Source organism: Misgurnus anguillicaudatus, chromosome 8, assembly GCF_027580225.2.
Source record: "Misgurnus anguillicaudatus chromosome 8, ASM2758022v2, whole genome shotgun sequence".
Classification (NCBI taxonomy): Eukaryota; Metazoa; Chordata; class Actinopteri; order Cypriniformes; family Cobitidae; genus Misgurnus; species Misgurnus anguillicaudatus.
In genome coordinates this window covers 23,006,649-23,026,986 of record NC_073344.2, presented here as the reverse complement: position 1 = coordinate 23,026,986, position 20,338 = coordinate 23,006,649, and the positions used below count along the sequence as shown (strand labels likewise).

At 36.6% G+C, this 20,338-nt stretch overlaps 1 protein-coding gene across 3 annotated transcripts in view; it reads left to right on the top strand.

Annotated features, from left to right (window-relative positions):
* Positions 1-5,340: 5,340 nt before the first annotated feature.
* gnb1b (guanine nucleotide binding protein (G protein), beta polypeptide 1b) overlaps positions 5,341-20,338 on the top strand; it is a 36,817-nt gene continuing 21,819 nt past the window's right edge. Inside the window, exon 1 of one of the 3 annotated variants that reach the window (XM_073870496.1) lies at positions 5,341-5,722. The gene's annotated coding sequence lies outside the window, so the exon portion shown is untranslated. Of the gene's footprint in view, positions 5,723-19,173; positions 19,197-20,338 lie in introns of those variants that run through there. The other 2 variants (XM_073870495.1, XM_073870497.1) reach the window with 2 other exon arrangements.

The window sequence follows — 20,338 nt, the reverse complement described above, 5'->3', positions numbered from 1 at the left end:
ATTTACAGTAGGAAATGTATAAAATATTTTCATGATCTTTACTTATATTTTAATGATTTTTGGCATAAAAAATCTACAATTTTGACCCATACAATGTATTTTGGATATTGCTTCAAATATATCCATGCGACTTATGATGGTCCAGGGTAACAATTAATAAAGAGATTTATATTTATAAATCTATATTTATATTTATAATTAATAAACATTTTTCCAGATTGCATTGTGAAATGGCTTTTTCATTAGTGAAATGACATTTTTATCACATTTGAGAATTATTTGTTCACAGCAGTATTTGCAAATCTTATGGTGATTTTAATAAAATAGGATGATATTGATTAAAAACAGCATTATTTTGTTTTTATGTTAATGACATTAAGCTTTTTTGCATTATCATAATGAGATGTTTTTTTTAGGAGGTATGTCATTGTCATCAGAATAATGGCATAACAATGTGAAATACTGTATAGTCCTTACGTTGTGTCCGTTTGGATCAGCCTCCTTCATCATCTGCTCCTCCTCCTTTACACTCCTATATATATATATATATATATACACACACACACACACACACACACACACATATATATATATATATATATATATATATATATATATATATATATATATATATATATATATATATATATATATATATATATATATATATATTACTATATTAAAAAAACATATGAATAAACAATATTCAATCTAATATAACCAAACACATGAAAAAATACTGTAGTATAAGCTAGTAATTACTATAGAAAAGTGTAGCAAAATCCTAGATAATATATCTTTTTTTAACAAATACTGAAGAATATTGCAATATTTACTTACAGTTTAATAATTCACTAAAGCTAATAATGTGGAATATTATAGTGCACATTAACCAAGTGTAGTAATTTTAATATTATGCATTACAGTATACTATACTTAACCAAAGTTTACTATAATAAATATTAAAGTAGGCTATACTACAGTATTTACAACATCTTATTGATTTACTTAACTAATAGTATTTTTACTACGTTACATTAAAGTACAGTACAGTATGGTACACTATAATTTTCCACACTTTACTACAGTACATACTAACTCAAATATACCACAGATTTTTTCATGTGGGATGTGTTAAGCACCAGCTGCTAAATGTGGGACAATTAATCCTTGATTATAATAAATCCTCGCCCAAAATTAATACAAAAGATTGAGGGATTATACATGATGTCATTCTCAAAATGTTCTTACGACTAATGCACAATGATTAAAAACCACCCTCATATGTTTATTTGACACTACAGTCTGCAGATGGCGCAGTCCATATGTTATAAATAATATCTGTCTGTCCAATGCTGCCTTCTAGCGGTTACAATGCGTCAGTGCTTATCCTGTTTAAGCCTCTTATTTGTCTGTTTATGAAACACAAGCCAAAGTGCTCTCAAATTAACTGTCTAGCATGTTAAGAGGAGAGGTTAGAGAGTAAATATTATCTTTAGTTACATTGCAAAGAATTTAAATTTGCACAATGTTTTCTGTTATGGTGATGTATTACATGTGTTTGAAATATTTACCATTAAAATTGCTTCTATTTTACAGTATTCTATTTTTAAACTAAATGATACTTATAATTAAACAGTTTAAATAAAATGTACATTACATTCATTGTAATTTGTGATGACATTATGAAACCATCATGGACACACTATCCCAGATTGGACATCACTCTATATCATGATACTTTATGACAGTCATATTTACTTGATATGGTATTTACATGTTTTTTTGAAGGAAAGACTCTAAAAATTCTGGGTTATACTTAACCCATTGTTGGATCATAAAGGGGCGAACCTAATCTGTTGGGTTTTAATTTAACCTGATGTTGCATTATTGGGTCAAATATAAACATTTTCTGAGTTAATTTAACCCAACGGCTGAGTTTGCCCCTATTTGACCTCATGGGTTAAAAATAACCCATCATTTTTTCAGACTGTCTGTTATGGTGCTTTGTTTATTATGTTGTTAAGTCACATGTGATTTGCATGTGTTTATTAATAACTATTTGCATATGCACTCTCGGCTCACCGGCTTTGAAAATTTGGCTCAGCTCTCTTTTGTTGTGGATAACTCGTCATCAGTCTCTCCAGGTGCTGATGTCTCTGTTTTACTTTTCATCAAACATACACGCCCTTGTATTCTGTGATCTGACCAGGGATCGGTTTGCATAACTAGAAACAGCGAAATGCAAAAGGATGTCTATGAAACATTCCTTGAGACCAGGAGAAGAATACGACAAAGGAATTTTTTGATGCAGTTTTTTAAAAATCTCACTTTCATCTGTCTTTCTCTGAGCAAATTATGTACAATTATTATCGGATATTATTCAATGCATACATATTTACAAATATTATTTTGCATAAAGGGAATTAGGACTATTTTAATAAACATATTTTCAAGACATTTAAGCATGTTTTTTGATAAAATAATTTCTCAATATGGTAATATTAAAAACTATACTGTCAGAATTTTTTTCACAAAATGCTGTCCTTGGGGCAGTACCCTTTAGAAAGGTCCAATGTATGTATGGATATGTATACATTTGGTACCACTAGGCACCTCTGAGGTACTAATATTAACTATTTAGGTGCAAATGTCTATTTATGAAAGTGTACTGCCTCAGTGATAGACCATTTTATGAATTTTTTTCTGAATTTTTTTCTTAGTATTTGTTGTACTGTATGCCTTTAACTGTCTTACTGAATTGATTTAATCAGTAATCAATTTACTGAATTCTAATAGATAATATATGTAAGTCATTTATTTGGCTTATACCACGGTTACCATAGGCATTGCTAAGACATAGCTATGGTGGTTATTTTAAGTTATACCACGGGCCTGTTGAATGCTTTATTCTGATTGGTTGAGAAATGTTCCAAGGTATTTATTATTTTTTAATAAATGCACACCTGACCTGTCAAATGTCTTAAAATGAACACCAGAGCAATGTCTGTAACCATATAAGTAGAATAATTGACTCCGGTCCTTTGAATTATTTTAAAAAATGCACACCCGTGGTGTAATGCACTCCGCTTCACGCATAACCTCCTTGGGTGTGCATTATTTTTAAATCATTTAAATGGCCCGTCATCAATTATTCCTCACATATTTGACAGGTCAGGTGTGTGTTTATTGAAAAATATTGTATTACCCATGGAACATTTCCCAACCAATCAGAATAAAGCATTCAATAGCCCCGTGGAATTAACTGGATATACACAAAAACTTAATAGTCAAATATAAATGTGGCACACTCATCATGTCAGCCTATCAGTCCTTTCAAATTTTCGGCATGTTTTCTTAAAAATCACCTCCTGAGATTTTAGCATATTAATATTTTTTATAGACAGTTTCAGCAATAACAACATAAACAAGCAGCTTTCGTGGAACACACTAAACTTCCAGTAAACTCAGCTAAAAATAAATAACTTTAATAGTCCTTTTAAAGTAGTTTATTTACATAACAAGCAAAATAAACAACAAGTATATTACTTAGGAAACCAAAACATTTGTTATTTTCGACAAGGTATTTGTTCAAGAGTTCAGTTTAGCAACTAGTCAGACCATTAAAAAAACTGAAACTGTAAAGTAAATTTCGGACCAGACGCGTATCGCCTCACCACACATGCATCCGATTAAACTGTCCAAAAGACAACCGAAGATCATCTATTCGGCACATAAGGTACAATTATGATCATTGTCTGTTATTTCACTGCATAACCTAAACTAAAATATAATTTACCATCTAATACAATTATTACGAATTACAGAAGTTCACACTGCAAAAAAAAATGACTTTCTTACTTAGTATTTTTGTCTTGTTTTCAGTACAAATAATTTTTTTTTGTGCATTTTCTTGATGAGCAAAATGACCTAAGAAAATAAGTCTAGTTTTTAGACGAAAATACCTAAATTGGCATTTTGTTTTATGCACACAGTGCCGGTCCTAGATGCTGGGGGACCCTAAGCAAACCTTCCAAAACAATTTCGAAAAATTTAATTTGGAAATCTGAAATTGGAATTTTGAAAATATTACACTGCTTTGTTTGGCAAATGTAACAATACATAAATCTGCATGTTTGCAAATTATTAAAATTATAGCATATTGTTTACATTAAACATAATAATAATTTTGATTTGGTATAATGGTATTTAAATTATTTAGTGATCAAGGCCCCCTAGTGGTGTGGGGGCTCCACTGCAACTTGCGTAATTTGCGTTCAGGAAGGACTACATGCACAAATTTACTTAAATTTGATATTTTTTCTAAAAACTAGACTTATTTTGCACATCACGAAAATGCATCTTAATTTAATTTTTAAATAATATATATTTGTAGTTAAAACAAGACAAAATACTAAGTTCTGCTTCACAAAACTCAAATTTTAAGATCAAAATGAATTACCTTTGAGCTACCTATGCTTGTTTGGGAGGGACCTCAAGTCCCAAACCATCTGAAGGGCTTGTGATAGGCTAACATGTTGGCTGTGTCATATTCAGCAGGTGTTGCTTGATCCCAAGTGTATGTTGTACTAGACAACAAACCAAATGAGGACTCATCACCACTACCTAGTGTTATTTTGAATCACACAACAAGCTTTGGTAGCCATAAAACATCTGCAGGGAATATTACACTGTGTGCGGTAATGAGATTGAAATGAAAAACAAGTGTACAGAGTGATTAACATTGTGTAACAAGTCTGAGTAAACTATTTTAAAGCCAGAGGCTGTAGTGAGACTATGTTTAAGATTCAAGCTTTGTTTATATAAAGTATACAACTTGTGGTGACTTGTAAACCTGATCAGCTTCAGACTGCAAACAAGTATTTAAATAATAAAATAAATGTAGTGATTAATATGAGAACAGAATAAACATTTCCAGTAGTAATAATGTAATAAAACAAAATATGATGACAGTAAAATATAATAGTAGGCTAACATCAAGTGTAGTAATTAGCCTATTACAATACTAATTAACTAGTTTACAGTAAATACTAAATTATATAATCACTTTTTATGTGGGTTTTTGTTTGTTAAGAAGACTGTCTTGCCTAATGTTTGGTTAGGTGTCATTTTAGCTGTGTTGTTATTTAATAAGAAGTTACCTTATATTGTCGTCTTTATATACTTACTAGTATTGTTGCCTTGGCTGTTGTATACTGACACAAAAAATGTCAAATCATGAAACAAGTGTTAAAAATGTACATTATGGTATGGTAATATTGATAAATTGACTTGGAAACGTTTCTGCGTAACAGCGCCGCTCGCTGCAGCGTGGGGTTTCCCAGGGCTGATTGCAGGGTTACCGCGCCCATCTCTCCGTCTGATGGCCGGATGAGAGGTGAACTGGAGAGAAGCGCTCCTTCAAGGAAGGCAACGGGAAGTGGCCGCCGACGGACTTATTCGCAGACCAAAATCTCCTTTCGGACACCCATGACTTCTATTTTCAATCGCAGTTGAGATCTCCGTCTCTTCCCCCCTCGAACAGACTCGTTTCCCGCCCTCCGGAGCGAGTTATTTCTGAAAAAGTGGACTCGTTTGAGAACTACCGCTGCTAGTTAGCGAGCTAGCTCGTCTTGTTCGTTGATGCGTGGATTTGACAGCCACACCGTCCTTTTTTTCGGTCAATGACATATAAACGAAGGCCATCTACGACAGAGAACAGGTATGTTGTATGATGTGTGTGTTAAAAGTGATCGTTGACTGATCGTTTGGGGAAAATGTCTGAATTTGTTGCATAAAATGTTGGTCTCGAAAATGAAGGGGGGTGGGGTGAGGCGCAGGTAGCGGCTAGCCGAACGATTTACATACACAACAATGGCAGGCAAATTAACGAAAAACCGTATTTTGAGCAGTTAGTTGTTATATCACCTCATTGGTTTTTTAAATGTGCTTTTTCTGTGCATTCACCGAATCAATAAATCACGATTCGGTGTGAATAAAGTCTGTCGACTCCGTCTAAGGCCGTTTATGGGAGTCAACTTGCTAGCAATTCAAATCGGTGTTATCTGTTAAATTGAACTGATTTGTCATTTGGCCTGGAGGGATTTCATACATACTGTTTAAAGGTAAATGCAAATGCTTAGAAATAAAGGTTAGTTTGGAGATAAAGTAGTAAATGGTTTGCTAACTGAAGCTAACTGGCTAATTACCGAAGCTTCTGCATCTACGTTAGTCCTGGCAAAATACTCGATTCATCGCCTGGCTTTGCAACCCAGCTAGGCCTTCCTCTGTGCTACAGAATCAAGTATATTTGACCACAAAACGCTGTTTAATGTGTTATCGTGTGCTGGATGTGAATATTGATCGGTTTGCGGTCGGTAAATAGAGATTAGTAATTTATTTGTTCTCTTGCAAATAACTTGGATGTTTAGCGAGCACTCGGACAAAATCCATCGGGATTGCATTCTAACGTTAACGTTACATGATTTGGTTGAACATTGTATTCAAACAGTTTGATTTACAGTTTTAACGGGTTTAATAAATTAATCTAAGTCACGTAACGTGTGCATTTAGGCGACTTGGTCTTGCTAGTTAATTATTGCATTAAACGTACACCACTGCGCTTTAAAACCCAAGTAATAGGATTTATCTACTGTAGAAGTCTCTGTTTAAAAGGCTTTGCTGTTCAGGAGCACTGCCTTTCCTACATCTCAGTGATGCTCCACTGCGATCCTCCCAAAACTGCCCATGATAAAGATATGTTAAATGTGCGTCCAGCATTTATCACAGTAATGCAGCAAAAAGCGCAGCAGCTCTTCAGATACGCGGAATGAATGGGGCTTGATGGCCTTTATTATCGCTGCTGGAATATTTTAAGAACGAGAGAGCAGCTCAGCATTGAGGTCACTATTAAGGGATTGGTATGGGGGATATAGGCTATGGGATAAATATGTCGAGCACCCACCACCTCCTCCCTTTTTGCCCTCCACCGATCGAGTTTGCCTTTCTGTTCGCTGGCATTTAGATAAAGAGAGCACCGTTCATGAATAAATAAACGAAATCAATGAATTCTTCAATGTGTGGGGCCCAAGAAGCGGCAGCGAACAAGATGGCGTTCGTGGAGGCTTTCTGGCTTCCCTCTCTGCACTCATATCAGCGTGCCATTGATTTCAACCGCAGAAACGACAGGCTGTGTACACTGTATCGCTACAAATATCAATTACTTTCAAAACGAGCCTTTGTTATAGTTACAATGCATAAGTGTTTGTATTTTGAAACGAAAAGGGTATTTTTTCCACCCGGCGGTGTAGTAGCATAGCCCTCTCAAGGGGGAGTTTGGGAGCACATCTATCATTTGTACAGCATTGGGTAGAAGCAGCATAACGTTACAATAATTGCTTGTAGATTACTGTACAGACGCATAATTTGACGTAATCAATGTTATTTGAGCGTTTTTCATTTATTGAATATTAGAGGTCGACCGATAGTGGATTTTACCGATGCCGATAACTATGTTGGTCCGTACTTGCCTATAACCGATTAATCGCCTGATGGTTATTAAAATGGATATTGGATGAAAACAACATAACAATAAAAGTAGGTATAATGACAAAATTTTCAAAAACCCCAAAGCTCAAAATTAATCACATCTGTTGAGAATTGAGAAAGTTATGATATTTTTAATATTAGAAATCAGAGGAAAAAGTTATGGATGTCTATGGAATGTGTCTGACAGAAATGCTGCTTATTCACATGTTTTTGCTAATAACTTTCTCATTTTATCAGATATTTGCATGGAATTTTAACAGAAGGTAGAATTTTGTTAGTACTTTTAAATTAAATTATAAAAATTTACTGTTTAAATTTTTGTCCTCTTATAAGATCATTATCACACTGTGCGACATGTATCGTTTAAACTCGGGTACGAGAGGCATGTAGACTGTACGATGATGACACGGAAGCTTTGGCGGCTGCGTCACACGTTGCGCAAAGTCACCAGCATGCGCTCGTGGTAAACAAATACCGGCGCGCAGGTCGTAGCAGCAATCACACTGTGCGGTGATCATGAAGAATTTCTGACACTGCCAGAAAACTATCGTAGGCTATCTTCGGACGCAAGACCAGGAAAACGGTCGTCTTCCCGACGATAGTTTCACGATGGCATTCTTTCGTCTGGGACGGCCAATTATCGTGCAGTGCATCCCGGCCTTTAGTTGGAATGGGCATGAATCTTTATTTAAATTTTCGCGATTTATTTAATTACAATCTCCAACATAGATTTAGACTACCATGTTTCAGTATCAAGATAAAAGATATATATTGTGGTCCACCTACCTTTTATTAGTGTCCAGAGTTAAGTGGAAGCACACCGACCGGTTAAAAGTGACACAAATATTCAAACAGTTGCTGTGAACTAAAAACACCTCCTGGTAGAAAGTTTTAAATATCAAACGCTTTCGTGGGTCGGACTTGACGTATTTATTGTCGTATTTAGTTATAACATACTACAAACTTGTGGCGAGAAGTGGATATTGCATGACACACAATGTAATGGCGCTTTTCCATTGCATAGTACCCCATGGTTTAGTTTAGTTTGGGTCGGGTCAGCTCACCTCACTTTGGCGTGGTTAGCTTTTCTATCGAGTTTAGTATCACTTCTAGTAGTGGGAGGGATTATTGGCGTGTCGTTATATTTACGCTGCCTACTGGTGTGACATCATACAAGTGAGAGCGTTGTTGTACATTCCCATACATTAATTTATTTCTCAGTCCGCCACAAAAATAAAATTGGCCACTACAAACAGATGTTACACATCGCGTTTATAACTACCTCTGTCTCACATGACAGTTTCTGTTCAAACACCCGACCCGTGGCGTCAGTCGATGGCGCTCCGCTGAGCCTCATTCAAGTTGCATTTAAGCATATATAATGCGGACGTGCACGTCGCGAATGTGTCGCCACAAACTGCAAGTCTGGAAAAAACTGTTATGGTGTCCCGGATTCTCAACCTGTGGATGTTTTTCATCGCTAAAAGGGTGTTTGAAAACTTACAGCAGAACACAGATGACAACATGTTTGCTCGAGACAGCGCAAGCTAGCAGTAAGCTAAAGCTAATATTTTACATTATAGCGATGACGCTTCTCTCAGACCAATCAGTGACCTACAGTGTTTTCGCATCACGTTTGATATCAGCTTGGGTCGCTTGGAACCCCAACCGAGGTGGTACAAAAAAAGTATCGGGTACTACATACTGCACCCAATGGAAAGCTCCCAAAAGTAAGCTGACCCGACCCAAACTAAACTAAACCAAACCATGGGGTACTATGCAATGGAAAAGCGCCATAACAGTCCCATCCTGGTCGAAACAGAGTTAATGCCTCAGAAATTCGACGCGCGTGCCTGTGATTTCAACATTGCTACTAAAGTGAAACAGTGGTGAAATGTATTACAACAGTAATAAAATAACACTAAACCATGAAAATGTGCCAAATGAAATAAATGTATAATTAAAAAAATATTGAAGTAAATACTTCTGTGAAATACTCCCACTGGTAAAATTAAAATGACATGAATGTATATTATATGTGGAGTTTTGTACTTTATTTGCTTCTGTTTTAAAGGGACAATAAGTAGGCTTTCTCCATCTAGTGGTGAAATTGTATTTTGCAGTCAAACGAATAGTGCTCTCTAGCGCCCCGGTTTTCCAAATACGTGTTGCAACTACAGTAGCCGTTATGTACTCCCTGATAGGCATGGGCCGGTTACCGGTTTCAAGGTATAGCGTATAGGTATAGGTTTTAAAGGCGGAGTGCACAATGTTTAAAAGCCAATGTTGACATTTGAAATCACCTAAACAATACACATTTGAGTTTTGCGTTGGTAAAAGCACATTACTGTGAAACACATTACTTGTATTTTTGCTTAAGGTTATCATACCGCCAAAATCTTATACGGCCCATGCCTACTCCCTGATCTCCTTGTCCGTTTCAGCTGGTACACGTGTTCTGAACAAAAACGCATTGCGGTAGGCTAGTGCTTTTTGTCCCTCTCTGATATTATAGTTTATCGGTATGGCGGAACGACATGGGAGCCTCCTTGGACTTACTCGTTCAATGTAAGTAAAGAAATTTTAAGCTTACAAAGAAAAGTCAGATCATTGGCAGAACTAATTTGACACCAATGAGGGCATATTTATGAATAAAGACATTGATTTTGATTAATAAAACACTTAAAATCCTACTTACTGTCTTTTTAATACTTGAGCACCTATTTCGTTGCTAAACAAATTACGTTATTTTGTGTATTTTGTATAATACATTGTGTTCGCGTGGTTTATGGTTAAAAAAACACATTATTTTCCACATACCGTATATTTTTGTAGCTTTAGATTTCACTCTCTTCCTGAAATGCACTGATTTTGTACAAAATTCATCGATTTGAAAAGCGCTGTGTCCCTGATTGGCCTGAATACCTCTGATGTCAGCTGGAAATGTGACGCTCCTTACCATGTTTGAAAGATTCGCTCGCAATGTAATCCTAACAGGAGTTAACTTACAGGCTGTGAGTCCAAGCGGGAGGAATTTTGATAATGGTGGTCTTGTCCATGTCAACGGGCCCAGGAAGTAAACTGTTGCCTACAATCTGTGTGTTTGTTGTAGTCCAAGAAAAGAGATTTACGTTGGAGATGATAACTCGCATCATCATTTACTTTGGGGTTGTACCTTTTGCATATCGTTAACATGTACTTATACACACTTACCCACAAAAAAATGTAAAAAAGTAAGTCGGACCATAGGTGCTCTTTAATGATTATCTAATCAAAAAAACAAAAGATGTATAGCAGTGATGATAAATGATGATTTTGTTTTGTTGAATATGTTAATGTAGCTGACAGCATACAGTTCGCTTTCTCTTGTTTTTAACCTTAAATATGCAGCAGCTTAGCCGGCAAAATCATGGATGAAAGTAACTAGCTGCATATAAACTAATGCAAACTGATGGTAATAATTATGACATTAAACATTTGATTTTATCTGCATGTAATGTTTTATAATAACATTATTTGCTGTCAGCCTTGACAACAAACTAAGGTTTGTTTGGAGTTGTTGATATGACCGAAATCTTATCAGGGTAAGATTCATTTTATATCATGATAACGATATGCATCACGGTAGAGTTTTCTTTTAATAAGGTTTAAATGTTATTAAAGTCATAATGCCATATAAGTTTCATAATTCCCACAAAAAAACAAGCTCACTGAAGATAAACAGTCTTTGATGAAATAACGATAATAAATAATAATGTATATCTTATTAAAGGTATAAAAGTGATTTAGTCAAGAGCATATATTTTGTCTCAATGCTGTTTAATTAACATGAGTGACAGACGGGAAGAATATTAGGTAGCTTCCCATTTAGCACTGCTGTTGTGTTTTTCATTGGCTTAAAATCACTTGTTTTAAAACCGCAGGGCTTAAATTTGTGTACAAATGTTAAGTTTTCGTGATCACATGCACAGCAACGCGAGTGCATAGCCTCGATAAAGCTGATAGTCACTACCGATTGACAAATTTCTACCAGTTTATCATACCTATCTGTTTATCGCCCACCTTTAGTATGTAGCATCAACTAACAAGTAATTGTATATCACATTTTACTTCAATATCGTGCAACTCTAGTAAATTGTAGTATACTGTAATATTTTTTGTTTACTGTAGTGTAAAGCCTGGAGTATAGTTCATTTTTTACGTGTACTTCGAGCATACCTGCATTGTCGAATGCACAGCCTTGCAAATAATTTTTTATTGGAATCGTACGTGTACAGAGACGTTCATTGCATGCAAATTGAAATACCTCTCCTGGCCTACATACTCCTGTACGTGCATGCGTACAAAGTACTCACGGTTAAAAAATCTGCTCTGACCCTCGCGTACATGTAAAAATATAACTATACTTCAGGCGTAACTACTACAGTATTAGGTATAGAAAATTGGCTTTGATAACTACTGTTTTTTTTTTTTTAAATATAATTAGTACCGTTCAAAAACACTGTAGTATCTAGTAGGGGTGGCACGGTTCACAAAGCCCAGGGTTCGATACGTATCACGGTTTTAGGGCCAAAGTTTTCGGTTCTTTACCGTTGTTGTTGTTGTTGTTTTTTATTTTATTGTTAACAATCCAGAAATTTTCTTCAGCACATGATATTTAGCTTAATTATTCACAATTTAGGATACAGTAGCCTATTAACAAAATTGTTATATCATGTACAATCTGAATTTGACTCTGAAGAACTTTAGTTTAACTTGCGTTGTTTATACTTGACGCTTCCAAACGAGCGTATGCGCAGCAAAAATGACGTTAACACGGTAGTGCACTTGAGTGCGCAAGACCCCATTTCGCTTGCCGGTGTGCACGTAAAATTTTGTAACTTTGCGCATGGCTCCGCAACCCAAGAAACACGAATTCCAGGCGAATCTAGCCAAGCATGACGTCTCATCACGCCGACTCCCGTAAAGTATAAACACCTCCACAAACGGAGGTGCGGGCACGATGCTACATTGGGCATGCGTCGAACTGTGCGGCACACACTTCGAGGCAAAACAAGCGAACTGAATGTTTTTTCATGTACCGTGCCACACCTAGTGTCTAGGAATCTTACTATAATATACAATAGATTGATACTAAAGTGTATTGCAGTACTTTTTCATGTGGGAGTCATTGAAGGGTCTGCCCTTATATTGGTTGAGATTTTAGTATTCAAATAGATTGTTTCATTCAGGCAGCAATATTATATGTAGTTAAAAATTTAAATTGGGGTGAATGGGTGCAACACATCTTGTTTTATGTCACATCTTGGACATTATACTCAATTTACACAATTTAGCACTGTTATAATTACTAATTTGTTAATGCCTTTTAGACAATAAGAAAGCACATGTTTAATTTTAAACTAAAGGTTCTCATGAATGTGTTAAATATTATGTGCATTGATCTCAATAACCGTGCACTAAAATACACACAAACTATCGATTTTTGTAAGTTGTGAGTTATTTGAGTAACTTTGTGTAGCAAGTTTGTTCCCTATTGGTCCGCTTGGAAGCCGATAAATGGAGGGTTCTATACAGATAATGAAGTTTCTGAATATCCTTTTTATTTCCACGTTTCCACATGTTATGCAATTGTTCAGAACAGTATCATACAAGTATGTTGTTTCTGTTGTACAAACCAGATGACCTCAATGACCTATGATCTGGGGATAAGTGATTTTTGGTAAAAACGTACTTTGAAGGTTAAATGTGTGAGCTGCAAAGCCCGTCTCTGGACAGCTGTTTTTTCCATGAGTGACGCTGACAGGGATTACAGTCTTACTGTACGTGGATTTTAGCTTTTAGGATTATAGGCTTGGATAGTGATAGTGCTGGTTACTGCCTTTTCTGTGATCCAGCTTTAGCAATATGTATTTTGTTTTTCTTTGTTAATGCCAAATAAGCTGCATCATCTGCAAACAATTGGAGGAATTTGCATTGCTGGAATAATAGTTCTGCTCTGACATTAGGGTTGGTGTGCATTATCAAACTCCTTTTATTTGCGTTACTGTAACCTGTTTATGACGTTTAGAAAGGTTTTGGTTAGCAATGTTTTCTTAAATCTGTCTAAAACAATTTTACCATTGCATTTGCATCCAAGTGACCTGAAAATACAGGGCCTGTGGCACCTTGAGGCCATTTTTTTACAGCTCTCTGTTTGTCCTGCAGTCAGCTGACTTTGATCAAGTGTTTGTTGAGAGGGTGAGATTGAGCTCCGCTAATGAGGCTATGTTCTGCATTCATCTATCCAACTTTGCTTTGACTATAATGGCGCTTCTTTATTGCATAGTACCCAATGGGTGGGTTGGGTCTAGGCATGGGCCGATAACCGGTTTCAAGGTATACCGAGGTTTTTAACAGTCAAGGTTTCAAAACCACTAAAATGTTCTGTGATACCGTCTCCAAGGTATGAGCTGTGTTTATACAAAATTCATTAAATCATTAAGTCATGTGATTGATTTGATGTTTACATTTAATATACATTACGAAAATACTATATATTTTTTGAAAGCATATTATAATTTAAAGGCTTTATTTTTACCCAGCATTTGAAAGTAACACATTTTAGTGTTGCAATGGCAATACCGCAACACCGTGAAACCGTGGTATTTTTGCTAAAGGTTATCATACCGCCAGAATCTTATACCGGCCCATGCCTAGTTGGGTCAACTTACTTCAACTTACACTGGGTACAGTACGTAGTACCCACTGATCTATATAAATGACTGGATTGCGCATGACGTCACACTTGTGAAGCCACCGCGCCGCCATGTTGGTATACCCAAACGTTCTATTAAATCAATGGACATTATCAGATTTTAATGATAAAACATCACATTACTCGTCTTCGTTTTTATATGTGAAGTTACCCTGTACATTATTATAACACAAACGTCCAAAGCATGTAAATAGTTATTTACTGAAAGTTGTACATTTTGCGTTTTAAACAGTTATTATACATTCATCTTTATACAGTATCAAATCAGCAGACAGACCGCAGCATATTAAGTATTAATGACAATAAACGTGCTCATTCTGAAATCTAAATAAATAATCATGCTTTGTACCGTATGTGCATGCAATAATTTGTTAGTTTTGTAATTATGTTATCTAAACTTACAAGTTACCTAAACTTATTTAGAGAAATAACGCTGACCGTCACAGTGTAGCTGAATGTCAAACAAAACTTTATTTATACCCGTGTCATTAACAAATGCAACAGACACACTCACCTTAACGGTTTTTTATAAATCCATTATCCTGCCCGATTAAAACATAAACATTGCAAATAACACCAGAATTAACAAATAATTAACGTACACATATCGTAAAAATTAACCTTATGTAACTGATACGCTGTAAAGGGGGTACATTTTGATCATGAGTTTGAATGGAAGTCAATGACGCTCTCTGCCGGTAGGGTATACCAAGATGGCGGCTCGAACTCTGCGCTGGCTTCACCTCACGCAGTTACGTTAAGCGTTCTATGCGCAATCCAGTCATTTATATAGATCAGTGGTAGTACCTGATATTTTTTTTAGTACCACCTTGGTTGGGGTTCCAAGCGAACTGAGCTTATACCAAAACGTGACGTGAAAACACTGTAGATCACTGATTGGTCAAAAAGAATCGTCATTACCAGCGGCATTGCTTAACGCAAGATTAGCTTTACCTTCATGTTTGTGCTGTCTCGAGTAAACCTGTTGTCATCTGTGCTGTGTTGTAAGTTCCCAAACTCCCTTTAAGCGGTGAAAAGCATCCACAGGCTGAGAATTAGGAATGCCATACCAGTGTGTTCCCTGCAGTTTGTGGCGCCGCGATGCGCATGTATGCGCTGCATTTTTGCAACTGATGCCACTGGTGTTTGTACAGAAACTGTCATGTAAGACGTATAGTGATAAACGCTATGTGCAAACATCTATTTGTGGTGGTCAATTTTTTAATTTTATGCCGGACTGACAAATAAATGAATGTATTTAGAAACACTGCATTCCAACGATGCTAGCTTCCACGTTTTGTATGATGTCACAGCAGCAAGCAGCACAAATATAACAACAAGCCTATAATCCCTCCCACTCTGAAGTGATACTAAACTCAATGGAAAAGCTAACCAGTCCAAAGTAATGTGATCTGACGCGTCCTGACCCGTGGAGGACGATGCAATGAAAAAGCACCATAAAGTACATGACAATGTATCTATATTTTAAACACAGCACTAGTATGAGCATACTATTTGTGTGACATGCACTGTACGCTAACCCTCTTGTAAAAAGTAAAGTATACCCAGGCCTTTACTTGGGGCTATACATTTTTAGCCGTAATATGCTGATATGGATGCACATAATAATTAGTGGTGGGACGATAAATGACAATACACACTTTAAAAAAAATCCAATAACGGTTCTAAATTGCACAGCTGATATTATGCACAGCTATTTCATGTACTACGTTGTTTGATCAGTAAGTCCTTATCAATCAGAAATCACAGTTAGTTTGAGTCATTTATAACATGCATTTGAAAAAGGCAACACTCGTCAAACATAATCATTATACATATTCTTTATTATCATGAATATACCTGAAAAGGTTTGGAGAACAGCAATATAAGTATATGCTTATGCAATTTCCTGGAGATGCATGTGTAAATGGTGCTTCTTCTGTGGCGCATATTGAGTTTCTGCACGAGAGCGCCCTCTGGCTTTTGCATGTAGGGGCATTTCACCGTAATTCATTGAGAAGCATAGCAAGCATCATTGGCCCATTTGGCCAATTTATCCCCCTTTTTTAAAGGGAAATTCCACTTTTTTTGAAAATATGCTCATTTTCCAGCTCCCCTAGAGTTAAACATTTGATTCTTACCGTTTTGGAATCCAATTAGCTGATCTCCAGGTCTGGCGCTAGCACTTTTAGCATAGCTTAGCACAATCAAATTAGAATCTGATTAGACCATTAGCATCGCGCAAAAAAAACCCATAAGAGTTTCAATATTTTTCCTATTTAAAACTTGACTCTTCTGTAGTTACATCGTGTAGTAAGACCAACGGAATTTTTTTTTTTTTTTTTAGGTATATATGTCTAGGACAGTGTTTCCCAATCCTGGTCCTCGAGCACCCCCTCCCAAAAAGTTTTAGATGTCTCCTTATTTAACACACCTGATTTAACTCATCAGCTTGTTAGGGAGACATGTTTACCATTTTGGAAGGAGGCTGATTAGTTGAATCAGGTGTTTTAAATAAGGACACATCTAAAACTTTTTGGGAGGGGGTGCCCGAGGACCAGGATTGGGAAACACTGGTCTAGGAACTATACTGTCAAACTGGTGTAATAATTAAGGACTTTGCTTATGTAACATGGCTGCAGCAGGCGTAGTAATATTACGCACTGCCCGAAAATAGTCCCCTTGATTACTTTCAATAGCAAGGGACTATCTTTAACATTTAAGCGAATGTATGCACACAGTCGAATGCATAGTCTTGCAAAGTATTGTTTATTTGACTCGTACATGTTCACAGATCTTCAACGCATGCATGTAATAACAAAATCCAATACATCTCCTGGGCTGCATTCTACTCTTTTGTAGGTCTTCTGATGACGAAAATTCGAAAATGAATAATTATTCGGCCCTTAGTCTAAAATTGCTGGTCGACGAATTCAGGGCTTAATTTAAAGGGACACTTCATCCATTTGAATTAAGCTTTGTACAGTTAGAACCCCAGTCATGTTTTTGAATGGTCGTGCACCATTCCCTCAGTTTCCCCTGAGTTGTGAGAAATTTTGATTTGTGTGAGGCACTTCCTTCTTTGAATGATGTAAATATAGTCATTTTGCGTCATTGAAAGAAGGAAATCCTGTATCTCTATTGAGTGTGAAAGACTACAGACACTCATTCCTCATTTTTCCAAGGTGGGGGCTATGGGTGGGACCCACTCACGCTTCAGACCAATTACAGATAAGTGGGTGGGACTTACGAAAATATACGAACACAGACCGAAAAAAAACGACCAGCCGCCATCTTTATGCTAAGCTAAGCTAAACAGAAGTTGTGGAGCGAGCCAGAATTCATGTTACAATAACAGTGGAAGTTAATCAATATTACATGGAAGAGGGTGATTTTACAAGCGTGATGCTCTAATCCGCTGTACATTGCACCTTTATGAGCCACAATACTGCAAAGAGCTGAGGCAGATGTAGGAACAGAAGCCCGAGGAGTAGGCCGGAGCCTGGGCGTCGGCTGGGTAGAGGAGCCCGGTGAAGAAGCAGCAACCATCGGCCTCTGCTGCGTAGAGAAGCTTGCCTGTTCTCTCGCTGTGTGGCTTCTTTATAACATTTCTGCATCAGATAAGGATATGGACGTTTGTTTGGTGAATGTTTCTATGCAAGAGAGGAACTTTGCGCGCGTTTGGAACGTTTATTTCACGGACATGTTTCGGTTTACGAGCAGACGCGCTGCGGAGTATATAAGCTTGGACGGACTCGCGCCGTTTGCTTTCGGTTGAACATTTCTGGATCAGATAAGGATATGGACGTTTGTTTTGTGAATGTTTCTGGTCGCGTGCTTATTTCAAAGACGTGTTTCGGTTTACGAGCACAAGCTCCAAGAGCTGAGGCAGCGCGTCTGTGGAGATATTATGCAGGGGACGCGTTTGTGTGGAGGATGCATGGATAAATGGACTAAAGTGAGTGTTTATATTTTCTTTGTTATACTAACGTGGCATTTATGTACACAATAGCATATCTGAGCGGTGTTTTATATGTCTATATTGTGAGAGCAGTGAGGCCAATAATAACACAAATGTAATTACAGTAAACAAGAGACAAAAAGAAAATTGGTAAAACTAAATAAACATTTAAAATGCATACACTTTTTTTAACTACTTGAAAAGACATTTGTACTGTGGATCTGAAACCGCACGTTACTGTTTGAATAAGACTTTGCTACACACCAGGCCAGAGTGTTATTGTGTGTACCACAATGTAACATCACGTTTAAAAGTAAATCATGATTGGTGTCAGTAAGACACAGTGGTGGTGGCTATTTTCTTTGTTTTACTAACGTGGCATTTATGTACATAATAGCATGTCTGAGCCGTGTTCCGAGTAATGGGAGTGGCTTGCAGAGCTGTGCATTGTGGTGCATAGTGGCAGTTGTAGTTTTTCATACAAATGTGCTCTAAAGTCACATTTTGTCTTTTCTCTGTCAAATAGGCACAAAATTCTACATTTATGTTACATTTTGACTACAAATATGACTCACTTTCCATAAAGATTAATGTTCCTATCGGTGAAATGGCCCTTTAAGGAATTGACGCTTACCACAATAGCCTGTCTTTGTCAACGTATTTTTCGGTGTGTTGCTAGCAGTGTTTGTGTTGGGTTGAGTATCTGTATCTGATAGCAGAGAAGTGAAGGTGAGGTAAGGGTATTACCTCCTGTAACCATGTCATTTTGATCAGCGAGATTAGAGGACTTAGACGTATTGTCTTGATGCAGGCCCATTTAAGAGGTCAGCCAATCAGGAAGAAGCAGGTGTGTAGGAAAGGATAAGACATTCACCAAGAGAAACATTTTCTGGCTGCCAAACACAAGAAGCATTGTGCTAGCCACATAAGGTAAGACATCCGAGTATAACCTGAAATTATTTTTTTAAAGGTCTCAGCCACATTACGGTCATTCCAGTCTCAGGAATGTCGTGATAAGTCACTTGCAACTTAGATGTCTTCTGGAAAATTTTATTTTTATCCTGAAGTTTATTCATATTTCCTTGTTATAAGTTTAGTGTTCTCTTTTTTGGGATGTAATACTCTTTTTTTAAATATCTTGTCTTTACCATTAGGTTTTCATATAGGTTTCAGTTTTGTTGGCAGTGATTTATCTGTTTTGGAGCTGAGCAGTCTTACGTGTTTTAAAGTTAGATGTTAACTCATATCATCCAGAGAACTGCTTGGGCAAGTCTTACAAAAGTTTAATTTATTCAAAAACTTACCAAAAGAAATATAAATTGTATGTTGTGTGACACATTTTAAGTTATAATTTTTTTATTTATTTTCATTTGGTCTTCCGTAACCATTAATTTTCTCCTCCAAATCCACATTAATGTAATTCAAAACACATCTCATTCTTTCCAAACACATTTTTTGTAATGCAAAATGATTAAGTTATGCAGAAACGCCTTATGAATTAATTTCAGTTTCTTTGTGCAGTAGAGACTTTTAATTTGGACTGCGATGACATGTCTTGACTGCTTACAAGTGATTTGTATAGTTACTAAAAGTGTATAGCTTTATGATTCACATGAAATTGATGCGAGGCATTGCTTACATCCATTCACTTTTCAAACATGGCACCATTTCTTTTTCAATTAGGACACATCATAATGCACCAAAGGGCGAATACAGGAAATGGATGGAACCAAATGTTTAGTGCTCTTATTAGAATCACTTGACCACATACATCTGGGAATAACATGTATACGTGTCATTTCTGTTCTGTATCGCTAACGTTACACAAATGTATTGATCATTGCTGAAGGTTCACAGCTTGAATAGCCAGTGATTGTCATTGTATATCTTCAGCCGTTCTCCCAGCCTTTCCTGACTTTATTCTCCTGGACACCCTTTGCTCAAGCTTAGACCAGCATTCATTGCTAATACGAACATCGCCGGTTGATTTAGTATCCAGACAATTCTATATTTGTATTGAAAATGTAGTAGGGTGATTCTCACGAAATCCAGACTAAGGCGTCCAGCATCAG